Genomic DNA, 19974 nt, shown 5'->3' with positions numbered 1-19974 from the left:
AATTAAAAAAAAAAAATATTTGAAAAGTATGTAAAGACAATCGTTAGTTATTCATATTTTCAAGAATATCGTATATTGTAGCTTATGCATTAATTATAAAAAAAGATATAAGTTTTTAGGATTAGTGAAGAATTTATACATAAATATCAGCCAAAGTGCATAAAAAAAAATTAAAAACAATTTTAAGCTTACTTGAGACCTACAAAAAATATACCATATAATGACATTAATTATGATATGCACACTATAAATTTTTGACTTATAATTTTGAAACTAAAAAATTTGTATTTTACAGTAAAAATCAAACTATGTTGATATACTAATCATAATATTTGACCAAAAATTAAATATCAGAGATTCAACTATGCCACGTCACCACTGTGCTACGACCCCCTTGTGCTGGGTTTTTTGTTAAGTAAAGTTTGATCTTATATATCAAGATAAGATACAGTGTTGAGAAAAATTTTAACTTCAAAATAAAATGTTAATGAGCTTAAAAAAACCTAAATGAACACGTAGATTACTTGTAGAGTATTCACCATCAGATCATTTGGCACTACAGCTAAATTATTTTTACAATATAGCGAATACTCGTTTATCTTTATTGATTATTTGGTCTTTCAATAATGGTGAGTAATAACATTGTTACGACTTATACATTATCGTGTTAGTTTAATTCTACTGGATAAAAATTGATCAAATAAAATAAAATGTGGATATCAAATATTGTTTTTAGATTATAAATAATGATGCTTAAATTATCAAATCATAAAAAATTGTTACTTTTATTCACAGTATATTATTAAATCATTAATTGAAATAAATGCAGAGTATTGTGTTAATCAATTTAAAAATACAAAACGATTTTAATATTTGTAATTTAAAAAATTAATATAATTTAAAACAACCACTTTTTGACCGGAGCTTCGGATGATATTCTAATTTTTGTACATTGATGATAAGAGAGAGAAGTGCAGCTGAAAAATGACTAATCATAAAAATAGCAGTATATGCGCGTCACTAGTACTATATTTAAAATGCTAATAACTTCCAATGTGTTGGTCCAAAAGTTATTATCGACAGTCATTTTCTTATTAGATAATTTTCTATATTATAAACTAGTTTAATATGTATGTTACCGTTTAACTTTATATAGACTATAAGAAATACCTAAAAATAATTTTATAATAGGTATATAGAACAACATATGTAACTAACAAAATCCAAAAAAAAATATCTTTAAAAAAATTATTACTCGTAAGAGTTCCCACTTCTTAACAAATATGAACAAATAACGAATATTCTGCAAATAGACGAGTAGTGGGGACCCGACTCAATATTTCACTGTATAGATGACGCTGTCAGTAGTCAAAACACTGCTTGTGTGTACATGCGCATCCGAATATGCTGAGGGAAACAACTTTTTTAATGTTGGTATACAACAAGTATATATCAGCTATTTTACTATTTTAAATTTGCATTAAAAAAAATTTTTTTAAAAACATACAATTAAGAATAATTGTATATTCTTCTTTAAATGTATTTTAGTAAGGGTCCCATCGTCAAAACCACGAGCCGCCACTGACTAAAATACTTGTAATTGAATTATTATATATATACTAAAATCATAAATATACAAAAAATTTATTCTCTTTCTTATTAGTAATGAACAATTACAAATATGCTTTAAATGTAGTTTAAAAAGTATTTATAATGTTTTAGGCAAAGTGATAATTGAATCAAAAAATATAAATGTAAAATTAAATATTAAAACATTAATTTTGAAAATAAATAACGGGACATATTATTTCGACGGTCTAAAAGCTCGTAAATTATTACTAAAATAAATATAGTTTAAAAAAACTAAAAAACACGCTTTTAAAGTACATCGAACTAAAAAGTTAAAAATAATTTTTAAAATTAACTTAAAACAATAATGAACGAAAAATACTAGTATTATTGTGAAAAAAAGCGTCAGGCGCTCAATATACAAAAAATATGGCATAAAGCACCCACGCTTTTTTTCACAATAATACTAGTATTTTTCGTTCATTATTGTTTTAAGTTAATTTTAAAAATTATTTTTAACTTTTTAGTTCGATGTACTTTAAAAGCGTGTTTTTTAGTTTTTTTAAACTATNTTACTTTAAAAGCGTGTTTTTAATTTTTTTTAAACTATATTTATTTTTCACTTTTTAGTTTCATGTTATGATAGTAGTTAATATCAATATCATGGTTGTAACGGGTAACGGGAAATAAGGGTTCGATTCCGGAGAGGGAGTCTAAGAAACGGCTACCACATCCAAAGAAAGCAGCAGGCGCGTAACGTGGAGGTAGTGACGAAAAATAACAATACGAGAATTATCCTCCGTAATCGGAATGAATACACTACATATCTCTTAATGAGAATAAAGTGTATGAGCGGGGTGGGGCGAATGCATTACAACAGTATAGTCTCAAGGTCATACACGACGGGATACGCGACATAATAACACGTGCCGCGTGGAGTTACAAACTTACAAACGACAAACAAACAACAAACAACAAACAACAAACAACAAACATACACGTGAAACTAATATAAGCGTGTTAAAATAAGTGTTATGTTAACTTTATCAACTGCTATAACCATTGTCAGTTATTTCTGACACACTAATAACATATTTTTATAGCATAATTACCTGAATAATCGACCAGATACTTAAGATGAGAATATTATTAATTTATGTACTTAGTTTAACAATTAAAATAAATTCGTTAAATTTTTTAATGCTTTATATACTCTTGTTTTTTAAAGAACATAAATTTTTAGAAAATCTAAATGTCATATATCGAACTTGAACAAATAAAATTGAATAATAGACTTTAACAATTTTTAATTATTTTAAAACTATAAAAAAAATTATAATTTATCTTTTATACATCTTTTTTTACCATTATTTATTGTATCATTAGTATATACAAAGTGTTCGATTCATAATAAACCACTTGATTACTCACAAAATAAATAGAATATTAAAATAATAATTTTTATAAATTATACAATACCATATCTTATAGGGGTGTCAACTTTATATTTTTTAATTGTAACATACATATTTAACTAGCTTATAATTAGGGAATAATCTAGAAAATGAACGATTGATAACATTTTTTGGACCAGTACTTTGGATGTTATTCTTAATTTTATACTTAGGTGGTATAAAGAGTACAGCCGGGAATAAAAATTAAAATTTAATAATAAAAATAGCAGTACCCTAACTTCAACAATAGATATTGTTTAAATTTTAACACCGGTTGAAACAATTTTAACTTTGTAATTGTTAGAAACAATTACAAAGTTACTAATGATGTATCCGGAATACTAAAAAGCTCATATTTTTTGTTAATTGTATAAAACTTATAGTTTATAGTTAAGAAATTATTTTATAGTAATTAATAATCATAAAAATTTATTAAATATTTGACTTCTTCATCGATACATATATAGGTGTCTAGTATACAAATGATTTTAATATAAGAAAAGATGCTATCAATAAGAGCGATGACAATAATCTGTTCAATTACAGATCATATTTTTTCTCTTTACAAAATAAGAATTAAATACATCAAATATTATGGTGCACAATAAGTTATACATAGTAATCATTTCAATAATATAAAATTAATGTTTTATATAACAATACAAAAAAATCTGTAAACAACTCCTCTATGATTAGTCATCATTTTAAGTAAATATAATGTGATTTTTGTAAAATAATATTTACCAAAAAAATTTATCAAATTATAATTAATTTCTCTCGTATAATACACATTGAATTGTCTTATGACAGTGATTTTAATCAATCAGATATCAATGAATACAATTCAATGTTGAATTATTAATTTAAACTCTAAAAATGCACGTGTAAAAATTGTATAAAGTATCTCCTCAGCTATTGGCTAGGATTTTTTTTTTTTGATATTTTAACATTATGACAGGTATTAATTTACATAAATTTAAACATTACAATTTCAATCTGTACATTATTTAAAAAAACAACTATATAAGTTAAATATATATTTTCAAACATACGCTATATCTTGCGACAACAAAGCCAATCAAACAAGTCCCCGAGGAAATATTCTTGCACCATCGCTTTATAACCTATGTTGGATACACATCGATTGAATATGCTGTCAAGAAAATGTGTGTTTGATTATTCATGTTATCGTTGTGTTACATCGAGTTGTTGTCGGTTTTCTCTCTATGTTACCATTGTCCAAAATTTTCCAATTGAAGTTTCAGAAATATCTTTATTAATTTTAGAATATTCATGCAATTTACTTAAAAATCTGATGGCATTCAAAGGAGCCATTTTACTGTTGGAGGCAGTAAACCAGTTCACTGCGTAACATTTTATAATAAAGCAATTAAGTTCTGTGAGAGAATTTTCCTCAAGTTTAGTTAACTTAAACTGATTTCTAAATAAGAAAATTTTTAGGGCGTATATACCCTTTAGCCATCCAACGTAAATGTTATGCTCCTGGTTTTTTATATTTTATTCCTTCTGGAGAGACACCCTCCAAAAAAATACTAATTAAAATAAGAAATTATTTATAATCATCTCGCGGAAACGATAAATTAAGTCTATCAAAGCAAAACTGTAAAATTTCATCAATATCATTATTTAAAATTTGTTGAACTCTAGCATGAGAAATTCTAGTAGAAAAATAAGTTTTTATAATGGTATCCCCCTGATTTTTTAATTTTTTAAATAGCGGAATATCAGTTTCTGACATGACGCTTACTTTACAAATCGTAAAAACTGTTGATAATATTATTTCGTATATATGATGACGACAGCCGAAAAATAATATATTTCGTTCAATTTTCCATTCAATAAAGAACAAGCAACATTAAATTTCCCAGTGTCAGATGCTGTTATATCAAAAACAAACACTTGGATATTATTTATCAATCCCCAGCTATATAATAACTTCATAAATAGCGAAATATATTTCTAAACCAGTTCCAGCTGGTATTTTTGGTACTCCTAAAAGTTTATCAACTGCATGAGACGTTGCAATTACTGGTATTCTATCGACTTTTTGTCCAATAATGTTACTTAATCATTTTATGTCCCAATGTTTTGTTACAACATCTTTTTCTATACTTAAATCATTTTTTCTTAACTTTTCATAGTAAGTTCTTCGATAATCATCTCTTGCTTTACGGATAGATGTACGATTAATTATGTAATCAGCTGAATCTAATGAAACTGCACCCAAAAATGCTATAAGTAAATGGATCGTATCTCTCTCACTTATATTACACTTATCAAATGCTGCAGTTAATTGTGGTGTTAAAATTTCATTACGAGCTCGTTTAGGTTTTACAACCGTATCAACTTCAAAATTAGCTGGTACAACGGTGAAAATGGCTACCAAATGCTATTATTGTGTGAAAATTTTCAATTTTATTTTTTACATTTTTAACTTTATAATGCTATAACTTATTGAAAAGTGTATGGATCAACACAATTTTTTTATGAGAAATAATAGTTTTTTATAATCCCTTTTTCATTCGACATACTTTTTCTTAATCAGGATATTAATAAGGAACTAGCAGATCATGTAACTTTTGGAATGATTCACCAATTTTTTAAAATTAAACACTATCTAAAGATTTGCATCGAAGCGTTTTTTTTTTTTGATAGTGATATTAATCACTGTCAGATATCATTATACTTGATCCAACTATGCCACGTCACCATTGTGCCGCGACCCCCTGGCTGGGTTTTTTTCTATCAATTTTATTTTAATTCATATTTTTAAATTTCAATAATTCTTATCCTCAATTTTATTTCAATTCTTTTATTTGAACATTTTATTTTTAAATTCAAATAATTTTTTTATTCTCAATTGTATTTTAATTTTTAATAAAATAATCATAAATTGGTATAGAGCAAACAATGATGACATATCTTTGAATATTCATTCATCAAGAATAAACAATCATAAATTATATATGCTTACACATATAATTCATCTTTTAACATTACCAATTTCGTAGAACTAAAAATACTGACACGGTACTGAGTTTCCCTCAGCCACACATCACGTTATCAACTTATGGGAATGAGTAACGAATGTGAATAATTAGTGCCCTGTGGCCTAGTGGTAAAGTTTGTCTCTACGACTTCTTGGACCGCGGGTGATAATCCCGTAACATGTCACTGTTTTTCACACGACTACCGATTAATTTTTTTATGACAGGCGTGTAAATACTTTCAAAATATATTTATTAACACATTGTCATATAGATATATATACATATATTAGGGCTCCACTTATTCATACATGATGATTTTTGTTTTATAATTCTTATGAGCGCCGGTCAAAATTTCATTAGAAATACCTTAAATATAAATCATGTAAAGCTTCAGCCCACTTGAAAAACTTAAACACGTGCCGATTTGAGCTTAAATTTTTTTATAAATTCGTAAATCCGTTGTTTTGACATATAGTCGTTACAATTATCATTTTACAAAAAATTTTATAGAACAATAAATGTAGTACAAAACACGTTTAAAAAAAATAGTCACTAGATATTTTTTTGTAAAATGATAATTGTAACGACTATATGTCAAAACAACGGATTTACGAATTTATAAAAAAATTTAAGCTCAAATCGGCACGTGTTTAAGTTTTTCAAGTGGGCTGAAGCTTTACATGATTTATATTTAAGGTATTTCTAATGAAATTTTGACCGGCGCTCATAAGAATTATAAAACAAAAATCATCATGTATGAATAAGTGGAGCCCTAATATATGTATATATATCTATATGACAATGTGTTAATAAATATATTTTGAAAGTATTTACACGCCTGTCATAAAAAAATTAATCGGTAGTCGTGTGAAAAACAGTGACATGTTACGGGATTATCACCCGCGGTCCAAGAAGTCGTAGAGACAAACTTTACCACTAGGCCACAGGGCACTAATTATTCACATTCGTTACTCATTCCCATAAGTTGATAACGTGATGTGTGGCTGAGGGAAACTCAGTACCGTGTCAGTATTTTTAGTTCTACGAAATTGGTAATGTTAAAAGATGAATTATATGTGTAAGCATATATAATTTATGATTGTTTATTCTTGATGAATGAATATTCAAAGATATGTCATCATTGTTTGCTCTATACCAATTTATGATTATTTTATTAAAAATTAAAATACAATTGAGAATAAAAAAATTATTTGAATTTAAAAATAAAATGTTCAAATAAAAGAATTGAAATAAAATTGAGGATAAGAATTATTGAAATTTAAAAATATGAATTAAAATAAAATTGATAGAAAAAAACCCAGCCAGGGGGTCGCGGCACAATGGTGACGTGGCATAGTTGGATCAAGTATAATGATATCTGACAGTGATTAATATCACTATCAAAAAAAAAAAACGCTTCGATGCAAATCTTTAGATAGTGTTTAATTTTAAAAAATTGGTGAATCATTCCAAAAGTTACATGATCTGCTAGTTCCTTATTAATATCCTGATTAAGAAAAAGTATGTCGAATGAAAAAGGGATTATAAAAAACTATTATTTCTCATAAAAAAATTGTGTTGATCCATACACTTTTCAATAAGTTATAGCATTATAAAGTTAAAAATGTAAAAAATAAAATTGAAAATTTTCACACAATAATAGCATTTGGTAGCCATTTTCACCGTTGTACCAGCTAATTTTGAAGTTGATACGGTTGTAAAACCTAAACGAGCTCGTAATGAAATTTTAACACCACAATTAACTGCAGCATTTGATAAGTGTAATATAAGTAAGAGAGATACGATCCATTTACTTATAGCATTTTTGGGTGCAGTTTCATTAGATTCAGCTGATTACATAATTAATCGTACATCTATCCGTAAAGCAAGAGATGATTATCGAAGAACTTACTATGAAAAGTTAAGAAAAAATGATTTAAGTATAGAAAAAGATGTTGTAACAAAACATTGGGACATAAAATGATTAAGTAACATTATTGGACAAAAAGTCGATAGAATACCAGTAATTGCAACGTCTCATGCAGTTGATAAACTTTTAGGAGTACCAAAAATACCAGCTGGAACTGGTTTAGAAATATATTTCGCTATTTATGAAGTTATTATATAGCTGGGGATTGATAAATAATATCCAAGTGTTTGTTTTTGATATAACAGCATCTGACACTGGGAAATTTAATGTTGCTTGTTCTTTATTGAATGGAAAATTGAACGAAATATATTATTTTTCGGCTGTCGTCATCATATATACGAAATACGGTACTGAGTTTCCCTCAGCCACACATCACGTTATCAACTTATGGGAATGAGTAACGAATGTGAATAATTAGTGCCCTGTGGCCTAGTGGTAAAGTTTGTCTCTACGACTTCTTGGACCGCGGGTGATAATCCCGTAACATGTCACTGTTTTTCACACGACTACCGATTAATTTTTTTATGACAGGCGTGTAAATACTTTCAAAATATATTTATTAACACATTGTCATATAGATATATATACATATATTAGGGCTCCACTTATTCATACATGATGATTTTTGTTTTATAATTCTTATGAGCGCCGGTCAAAATTTCATTAGAAATACCTTAAATATAAATCATGTAAAGCTTCAGCCCACTTGAAAAACTTAAACACGTGCCGATTTGAGCTTAAATTTTTTTATAAATTCGTAAATCCGTTGTTTTGACATATAGTCGTTACAATTATCATTTTACAAAAAATTTTATAGAACAATAAATGTAGTACAAAACACGTTTAAAAAAAATAGTCACTAGATATTTTTTTGTAAAGTGAACTCATTCTCGTATCAACTTCAAAATTTGGAATTTTTTCTTCATTTTCAAACTCTGTTACTGACTGAATCATCAATTATATCGTCTCCAATATTTTGAATATTATTTTCTTCATTTAATTTTACATGAAAATCGCATTCATCAATTATCAAAAAATATTAATTTTTTTATAAAATTGAAATTAATTCACTATAGTCTACTATAATTTTTGTTACAATAATATGATAAAAGAATATTCTCTTATCGAGAACGATAAGTCAATTCCTTCACGTGCCCCAAAATGTTTTAAGTTCTATAAATATGAGGCGAATTTTCTAATTTTGAATGTACGCTCTTCGATTCTAATGTGACATCAAAAACACTAACAGTTATTATTTTAGTATTATTAAAGTAAAAATACTGGGGCGCCGAAAAATTGGCGCGGAGATCAGAAAAGACGCAAAACGATAAGGAACGTCGATGAGTACCGTCGCAAAAATGACAGGAGAAAATCCGGATTTTAAAACGGAAAAAACGTAAAATCTCTTCCAGGTGCGTCTTATTTTGAGGGGCTTAGTAAAATAGTATATAGAGAGAGATATGAAAATATGGTTCCTTATTATTTTTTTGTAGAGTTAATAATTTTTCGTGAAATTAAGAAAAACTCATCTCATCTAATTTTAGGATAAAATAACTTTGAATCAAGCATAGATAGTTTAACATATTTAAACATTACTTAAAAATGATTTCTATTCAAATTATATAATATGATAAAAATGCAAAAAAAAAAATAGTGATTTTAACAAAACCTTGAGATTTTCTCAAAAATTTTCTGTAAATAGTAATTATAATTTCCTGACTGCATACTAATATTAACAATACTATTTTTTTAATTATCTATTTAATGATGTAAATTTTAAATTTTAAAGTTTAGCTAAAAAAAATAGTAAAATGTTCAACCTTATAATTTATTATAAATTTTCATAAAAATCAACTTTAAAGAAACAAAAGAATAGGTTAAAAATGACATTTTGCATAGATTGTTTTTAATATATTGAAGATCAAAATGAATATTTATTTGAAAACAAAATTTTGTTTAAAGTATTGTTTTTTTATATATAAATACTTGTTTTTTACTAATTAGTATTAATTTCAAAAAAAGAAGCGATAGAAAAAATTTTTCAATAGAATGTTACTTTTAGAATAATCCGCCAATATTTAATAAAACTATCTAAAAATTTGCATCGAAGCGTTTCTCATGATAGTGATTTTAGTTACGGTCAGATATTATCTATAATTGTCCCAACTGTGCCACGTCCACACTTTTCCGTGACCCCACTGTGTTACCTTTTTTTTTATTTTAAATCACATTTTATATTTTTAAATGTCAACAATGATTATTTATTTGAAATTTCACAAAATTAATTATTATATAAATAAATATTTAAAATTTTTATAAAAGTTATAAGCTTAAGTTCCAAAAAGCTCATTAATATTCTACAAAGAATGTTTTGGTACAGATATACACTATACTCTATAATGAAATAATATTTGAATAATTGATACCGTAAAATAAAAATATACTCAGGACCTATTGTTGACACCGCGAACCTAGTGATAACGTGACTGAAGGTAGGGCAGCTATTATTTGTCATACTTTCTACAATTGTTACACATTTATATTGTAAAAACGATTACATCCACTAGTAGAATACTCTCCATTATAAAGAATAATAGTTTAATCTAAGAAAATAAAAACAGTAGAACAGTGGAGTCGTGGTACACTGTTGACGTGGCATAGTTGGGACAAGTATAGATGATATCTGACACTGATTAAAATCACTATCATAAGAAACGTTTCGATGCAAATCTGTAAATAGTGTTCAATTTTAAGAAGTTTGTGGATTACACCAAAAGCAAAATTAATTTCTATTTATTTTATTATTCTTCATTAGTAGTTTTTTGATCTAGAAGTATAACATATGAATAAATATTTATAATAGCACTTAAATGTAGTATGAGATGATATTTAATTAAAATTATTGTAATTTTAATAACTTTTATGGCAAACGTTCATAAAAATTGAAGGTATTGACACAACCTTTTAAGGTAACAATTAGTTGTTAATTATGAATAAATAGTCTTCTTCTTCTTCCTCGCCTTAATGCCAACTACTTAGGGTCGGCCACCCTTATCCTAAACTTCCACTTGACACGATCTCCCACATCATCTACGCTCATATCATCTGTCCTCAAATCGCATTTAATAGCATCCCTTCATCTCTTTTTTGGTCTTCCTCTACCTCTTTTTCCTTCAACATTCATTTTTATAACTGTTCTTACATCTTCCGATTCTTTTCTCCTCATAACATGACCAAACCTTCTATGTCTATATTCTCTTAACTTATCCACGATTGACGCAACACCTATACTCTCTCTTATATGCTCGTTCCTCATTCTATCTTTTCTAGTCACTCCACTCATTCATCTAAGCATTCTCATCTCTGCTACACTCATTCTCTGCTCTACTTTCTTATCAATCGCCCAATACTCTGAACCATACATCATAGCTGGTATCACTACATTGTTGTAGAATTTACCTTTTAGACTCATTGGAATTCTTTTATGACATAAGACACCAGAAGCTTCTCTCTACTACAACCACCCGCACTTAATTCTGTGTCTTACATCCTCGTTAATACCGCCACTCTTTTGTACAACTGACCCTAAATACTTAAAACTCTCCACCTCTCGAATCACGACCATGCCTATTGTCACTGACCTCCTCATTCCACCTAACTCGTGTTCTCCTTTGTCAAACTTGTACTCTATAAAACCTGTCTTACTCCTTCTTATTCTTAAACCCTTTTCTTCAAGAGCAGATTTCCACACCAATAGCCTTTGATTAATTTCCTCTCTATTATCTCCTATTAATACTATATATTCAGCAAAGAACATGCACTACGACACCTCTCCTTGTATTTCTCTAGTAATTTCATCCATCACTATAGAAAATAAGTAAGGGTTTAAAGCAGAATCCTGATGCACTCTTACTCTTACCCAAAAACCTTCTGTTACTCCTCCCACACTTTTTACCCTAGTACAAGTGCCATCATACATATCCTCTAATATATTAATGTACCTTTTCGGGAATCCTTTTCTCATTAATGGCCACTTTAAAGCCTCTCTCGGCACTCTGTTATACGCTTTCTCCAAATCTATAAATACCATACAAAGCTTTTTCTTTTTTTCTCTAAACTTTTCTATTAGTTGCCTAACACAAAATACTGGCTCCATTATTGACTTATCAAGCATAAATCCAAACTGGTTTTTAGATACCAATGTTTCATTTCTTATTATCTTATCTATTACCTTTTCCCAAATATTCATACTATGACTCATAAGCTTTATGCCTCTATAATTTCCACATTTCTGTATGTCGTCTCTTTTACCTTTAAATATCGGCACCACAATACTATTCCTCCATTTATTTGGTATTTTCCCTTCTAATAAGATTTTATTTAAAAGTTCCTTCAACCACCTTATGCCAACACCGCCTAATATTTTCCGTACATCTACGGGCACTTCATCTGGTCCCACTGCTTTATTCTTTTTCATTGATGCCACAGCCTCCGATACCTATTTCTCACTAATTAAATTCACCATTTCCTCATTTCACGATATATCTTCTAATGTCTCTTTTGGGTACTCCTCATTCATTAATTTTTCAAAATACTCTTTCCACCTTTTATTCACATCATCATCACTCAAGAGTACCTTATTATGAACACCTTTTATACACCTTATATAATGATAATCTTTAAACCTTTTCTCTCTTATTTTTGCAAGTCAATAGATTTTTTTCTCGTTTTCCTTTGTTCCTAGCCTATCATACAACTCATCATACCTCTTAAACTTCGCCTTACTTACTGCACACTTGGCTTCTTTGCACAACCGTTTATACTCCATCCAGTCTTCTCTCCTTTTGCTCTTCTACCATACTTTGAATTGCTTTTTCTTACTTTTTATGATTTTTTGAACGTCCTCATCCCACCACGAGGTTTCCATGTTTACTGGCATTCTATTCCTACTCTCACCAACAATCTCCTTTGCAGTATTCTTTACACAACTAGCAAATCTATTCCACATATCATTTATGTCTCCCTCGACATTCCATACCGTCCTCTCTTTTACCGTCTTTACAAATTCTTTTTCATTTTCTCCTTTCAATTTCCAACACCGAATCTTCGATTTTTTCCTTGTGTTTCTTATATTTTTGTTTATTCTCTTTCCGGTACACCACAAATTATGAATAAATAGTTTATAAAAAAATTCTTGTCATAAATATACTTCCATTATTCAATTTTTCGTGTTAATTTCAAATCAGCAATTATATGTTTTCTATCATCAATAATTTTTGATATTATTATTAAATAATTAAAAATTACATGATATAACTATAAGGAAAATAGTTCTGAATATTTCATATGTAGCATTTATTTAAACACAAAGAAATGTTACATAGAAATTATTAATAGTTAATTTGAAATTATTTATTACGATAAAAAAATAATTAAAAACAAAACAAAATTCTTTTTAAATTATTGCAGAGTTTGATTTTTAATATGTTAAAAATAATCAGTAGAAAATGTCAATTTTAACATACTTTTTTGGTTCTTTAAAGTTAATTTTTGTAAAAGTTTACAGTAAAAAAAAGTTGAATATTTTACCATGACTTTTAGTTCAACTTGCAAGTTTGAAATTAACACCATTAAATAGAAAATATTACGAGAATTAAAAAAATGGTATTGTTAAGATTAATATACAGTCAAGAAGTTTAATAATTACTATTTACAGTAAATTCATCATAAAATCTCAATATTTTTTTGTATTTATATTAAAATAAAAATTGAGTATTTAATACAAAATTAGCATATTTTTTTAAATACGGTAGCCATTTTTACTATAAATATAATCTAATGTTTAAAATTTTTTTCATATCTAAGTATTTTACATAAGCTTTAATTAAGATATATATATGTATCAGTATTTCCGGAACATTTTCAAAAGTAAGTTGAAAAAGTTAATTTTTGTGGAAAAGTTGTCACTTTAAATCCCCCCCTATGGAAATGTAAAAGTACAGAATAAAAAAATATATATATACCTATTGATAGGTATAAACCTAATTAATCTATTTAAAAAAAAACCCAGCACAGTGGGGTCGTGGCATAGTTGGGTCCAGTATAGATGATATCTGACAGTCATTAAAATCACTATCATAAAAAACGCTTTGATGCAAATCTGTAAATAGTGTTTAATTTAAAAAAAAAAATTTGTTAAAATAGCATATTTTTGAATACGGTAGCCATTTGCGCATAGAAGATATGTCGTCGGGACAAATTTTTTATTTTTATTTTATAGTACATAAAATAAGCTTTAATTTGATATATGTTTGAAGGACGCAGTGTTTCCGGAAATTTTTCAAAAATTAAGTTGAAAAAGTTAGTTTTTGTAAAAAAAATTTGTTGATTTTTGAAAAAGTTATGGAAGTTTTAAGAAAAAAAAGTGAAAAAAATGACAAAATTTATCGATTTTTAAATTTGTAATTTTGTTGGAGATTTTTCAATTTTCAAGGGTAATGTCTTCAACTAGATACGATTTGTGATCTTTTGACGTATTGTTGAAAGAAATTGGTCCAGTGAGAGCTGAAAAAAAGTGTCAACAGACACAAAAAAAAAAACACATCGTGGTAAAATTAATACCTTTTCAGCTTCGCATCGAATCTAAAAAATGTAATTTATAAATATAGAGGCTTTGATACCACAACAAAAATTATATATGGTATAAATATACTTGTGCCAGTATTAAATATATTATATACTAAGGAGTATATGGCAGTTGTGCAATTCTTAATGCCCGGAGATAAAATTTATAGATCCGCGCTAGACCTTCAACCTTTATAGTAAAGCATTAATAACTTCCAAAATATTGGTTCAAAAGTTATTAAAGTCCGATTATTTTCTTAATTAGATTGTTTCCTTATTTTTAAGCTAATTAATCATATTATGTTTAACTTTTGGAAAGCTTAGCGCCAAAGCCCCATCCTAACGTTTCTCAAGTGATTGTTTGAAAAAATAATTTCAAACATTATAAAAGCCCAAAAACTAGTTTTTTGTAATAAAAACTATTATTTAATATTAGAAGCATTAGTTTTAATAAAAATGTATTTTAACTAATTTCCTAAAAAATTATAATTTAAAATAATATATTGGAATTGTTTTTTTTCAAATGTATGACTTGATAATGTTGAAAAGATTTATTTGTATGTATAAAATATCGAGAATTAATATTTGAAATCGTATTTATTATTTTTTACTATTTTCTTGAAATTTTAAAACAATATTTTGTGAAATAGTATTTTTTGTTTTATTGTTGTTTCACAATTTAGTTTAATTTAGTTGTTATGTAATTATAAAAGTCCTATTTTTATTTTATAAAATAAGTATTATACATAAATAATATATGTATTTATGTTATAAAATATTGTACCGTGGATTCGCGGTATAGTTTATTTTCACAATTTCATGACTTTAATCACCAAAGTAAAACACTAAACAGTAGAACTTTACTTTCCAAATAATATTAGATTATACAGACTATTGTCTGACTTATCTTTTAATCTTTTTTGCAATATCCTAAACAAACAATAACCACTTTTATGGCTATTGATGTTAAAAGGTACATTGTTCTGAGGATTCAAAAAGGTTTTATTACTCTGCAAATGACAACTTCTAGCTAGAATATTTTGTTAAAACACAAAGCAATATTTTACTAAAGAATTTTGTTGATAATTCACATTATTTTAACTATGCATTAACAATATAAAAACTAATTCTTGGTCTAAAAAAACTAAAATATATTATATGATCAAATAGACAATATCATAAAGACGATTTTTTTATTAATTATTCGATTACTTTAAAAATACAATTTTTGTTACATTTTCGACTTTCAAATAATTTAGAAAATGAATGAAACAGGAAGTGAATGTTTAATTTTTTTTTTATTTTAATAATTTTTTTATTTATAGAAAATTCATTTTTATAGTGATAATAATTAATTATTACATAATAACTACTACTAACATAAAAATATAATGTTTTTTTTTATAATTTTAGTTGACATGTGGCAATTTTTATTGAAATTGTGTTGGACAAAATCATTTTTTGTATATGTTGGTCAGTATATGAGTATTCAATTTATTATTATTACGCTTTTTATACTTCTGTTGTTTTTCGTAATTGATTAAAACATTTCTTGTTTATTTATTTTTAATTATTAGTATTTGTTGTTCATTTGACATAATATGGAAAAAACATACAATTAAAATGGAATATTTTATTGAAATGTTTAAGTAACTAATTTTTACTATACCAAAAGGTGAGTATATTAATTTATCCTCAGATGATTTATTTTAAATAGCAAATAAGTTTCTTGAAGTAGTTTATATGATTTATAGATATGTGCTGCTAGGGAATCCATTAGGGTAACTAATGAATCAGTTATAACTTTATGTTTTTAAAGAAGATGCATTAGCTATTATAGATATGACACCCCAATAAAAAAAACGGTAGCACAGTGGGGTCGAGGCACAGTGTGGACGAGGCATAGATGGGACAAGTATAGATGATATCTGACAGTGATTAAAATCACTATCATAAGAAACGCTTCGATGCAAATCTGTAGATAGTGTTTCCTTTAGAGAAATTGGTGAAATATTTTAAAAGCAACATGAACTCTTATTTCTTTAATTATATCCTGATTAGTAGTTCTTTGATTTTAAAATATAATATATGAATAAATACTAATTATAGTTTTTAAATTTAGTATGAAATTGTGAGGCCAGCTATGATGTATGGTTCATAGTGTTGGGCGGTTGATAAGAAAGTAGAGCAGAGAATAAGTGTAGCAGAGATGAGAATGCTTAGTTGGATGAGTGGGTGACTAGAGAAGATAGGATAAGGAACGAGCATATAAGAAGAAGTATAGGTGTTGCGTCAATCGTGCATAAGATGACAGAAAATAGACTTAGATTGTTTAGTCATGGTATGAGGAAAGAAGAATCGAAAGCTGTAAGAACAGTTATAGAAATGAATGTTGAAGGAAGAAGAGATAGAGGAAGACCAAAAAAGAGATGGAGGGATGCTATTGAATGCGATTTGAGGACAGCTGATGTGAGCGTAGAAGATGTGGGAGATCGTGTCAAGTGGAAGCTTAGGATAAGGGTGGCCGACCCCAAGTAGTTGGGATTAAGGCAAAGAAAAAGAAAAATATTACCAGAAATTCCGGTGGGATTTGACATAATATGATTGTTGTTTGGGAATGTACAATTTTACGTTTAGTTGGGTTTAAACAATATAGTGTCAAATCAATTACCTACTCTATCGCTTGTATATTAATATACACTAAACTTTAATGATACAATAAATAAATAAACTCACACATACACACATATGCATTTATAACATTGTGTCTAATGTAAGTATAACATGATAAAGAGTAACCTTAATATGAAAAAAATGAAAAATAAATTTTAGTACTCATATTAAATGTAATGTAACTCGAAAAATATTTGTTTAAATGAAAAAATATAAGATTATATTTTTATTTATAATTGTCTTTTAAACAACTTTTGTGCGAAACTTTTTTTTGTAAGTTAAATATTTTTTTTTGAGAAAATTAAGAAAGCTCATATTTTTGAACTTTTGCGAGGATTTAAAAAAAAAGCTCAATTCCAATCTTGAGGACTATTAGTATGTCATTATACATATTTTAATTCAACTTTTAAAAAAACAAAATTTTTTCCGCAATTTTTCCTTTGTTGACAGGCCTAGATGTCAATTTTAAACTTGTAATTGAGCTAAAAGTTATGGTAATATATTCAATTTATTTTACTATAAACTTTCATAAATCTTTATCAAAAATTTTTCATCAACTTTAAAGAACCAAAAAAATAGGTTAAAATTGAAAATTTGGACTGATTATTTTTAACATATTAAAAATCAAATCAGTAATAATTTGAAAACAAATTTTTTTTTCTTTTAATTATTATTTTATATATATAATTAGTAATAATATAAAAAATTAGAAGTGATAGAAATAGTCTACTTGCAGATTTGAAAACAACGCGAAAATTTGATTTAGAAAAGTATATTTTTGCTTCTGATGAAAGTTCCTTGTAGTCCAGTGCATTTTTTTATAGTAACAAACAGTTTTTATTGAAAATTATTGTATCAAGCCCTTTAAATTTTTATACACGTAAAAGTAAAGCAAAATATAACTTCTTTATTATTTTTATAATTTCTCCGTTTAAATTACAATATTAAATATCAATTTCATACTAAATTTAATAATTATAATTAGTATATATTCAAATATTATATTTTAAAATCAAAGAACTACTAATCATGATATAATTAAAGAAATAAGAGTTGATGTTGCTTTTGGAATAATCCACCAATTGCCTAATTAAAACAAAAAAAAAAAAAGTTTGTTGGGAATTTTTTCTGCTATTCTGCAAAATTACTCCTTCGTTGACTAGAATGAATCATTAAATAGAAAATTTTATGAGAATTAAAACAATGTTATTTTTAAGATTAATATGCAGTCAGAAAGTTTTATAATTATTATTTATTGTAAATTTATCAGAAAAACTCATTATTTTTTGCATTTTTATCGTAATAGAACACTTAAATAGAAATCATAGTAATCATTTCTAAGTAATTTTTGATATTTAAAAAGATTCTACTATTGAAATATCCAGAACTGAATTAATTTTAATGATTTACTTTAACTAAAAAAAAAAAAGTTAATATTTTGAATCCCTCTTGTGGGCAGGTAAAGGGTTAGATTTATAAAAAAAACCAAATGATAGATAAAGACATGCATCTAAATAAAAAAAAATATACTGATTTGGTCATTTTTGATAAAGTTATAACAATTAACAAAGTTATAAGTTTTATACACTGGACTACAAGGAACTTCCATCAGAAACAAAAATATACTATTCTAAATCAACTTTTCGCGATGTTTTAAAATGTGCAATTAGACTTTTTCTATAACTTCTAAGTTTTAATATTATTAAAAAATAGTTTTTACATATAAAAAAAAATAATTAAGAACAAAAAAAATTGTTTTAAATTAATACTGATTTGATATAATATTTAATATTAATTTGATTATTAATAAGTTAAAAATAAGGAAAATGACATATTTAACCAATTTTGTTAATCGTTTAAAGTTGATTGTTGTAAATGTTTATAAAAAAAAAAAAAAATTTATTTTACCATAACTTTTAGCTCAATTGGTAAGTTTGACATTGACATAATTAAATAGAAAATTTTATGACAATTAAAAAAATTGTATCGTTAAGATCAATATGCAGTCAGAAAGTTTTATAATTACTATTTATTGTAAATTTATCAGAAAAGCTCAATATTTTTTTGCATTTTTATGGTAATAGATAACTTAAATAGAAGTAATAGTAATAATTTCCTAGGAACTTTTGTTGTTTGTTGAAAAGATTCTATAATTGAAATATTGAGAACTTAATTAATTTTAATGATTTACTTTAACTAAATGTACCAATCAAAACAAAGTTGTTAAAAAGATTTACTCAATTGAGTTTATTATAAAATTTGATTATATTTGTAAAAATCAATTGTTAATTCAGGAGAAAAAACAATCATTTTTTTTAGAAATGATTTATATAGCAACACGTTAGAAAAAAATTTGAATATTATAGTCTAATAGTAGCACACACAAACAGAGTAATAAAATTATTAAATTACAAAGTAAAATGATTTAATTTTGTAGTTGAAACCTATCATATCAAACTTCATTCGTTAATAAATATTTTGAAAACATTAGAAATTAATGATTTTAATTGTCTTTATGGAGACGATGTAATAACTAACTGTTTAATTGATAAATTAGAATTTTTTTTTCAATTTTTGAGAGTAATATCTTCAACTAGATACGAATTGTAGTCATTTGACGTATCGTTGAAAAAAGTAGGTCAAGTTAGAGCAGAGAAAATAAATGATAGTCACAAAAAAATATCTTCTCGGCTTTGCATCGAAGCTAAAACTT

At 26.3% G+C, this 19974-nt stretch overlaps 1 protein-coding gene across 3 annotated transcripts in view; it reads right to left on the bottom strand.

The window, feature by feature from the left end:
* LOC126894920 (uncharacterized) overlaps window positions 1–19974 on the bottom strand; it is a 383474-nt gene that overhangs the window by 235139 nt on the left and 128361 nt on the right. The window contains exon 1 of one of the 3 annotated variants that reach the window (XM_050666300.1): window positions 2682–2787. The exons of 1 other annotated variant lie outside the window; for it this stretch is intronic. The gene's annotated coding sequence lies outside the window, so the exon portion shown is untranslated. Of the gene's footprint in view, window positions 1–2681; window positions 2788–19974 lie in introns of those variants that run through there. One more of the 3 variants, XM_050666288.1, reaches the window with a different exon arrangement.

Source organism: Daktulosphaira vitifoliae, unplaced genomic scaffold (genome assembly GCF_025091365.1).
Source record: "Daktulosphaira vitifoliae isolate Bord-2020 unplaced genomic scaffold, ASM2509136v1 Scaffold_1, whole genome shotgun sequence".
Lineage (NCBI taxonomy): Eukaryota > Metazoa > Arthropoda > Insecta > Hemiptera > Phylloxeridae > Daktulosphaira > Daktulosphaira vitifoliae.
Note: the sequence above shows the minus strand (reverse complement) of the source record. Positions and strands in the feature narration are given on the sequence as shown.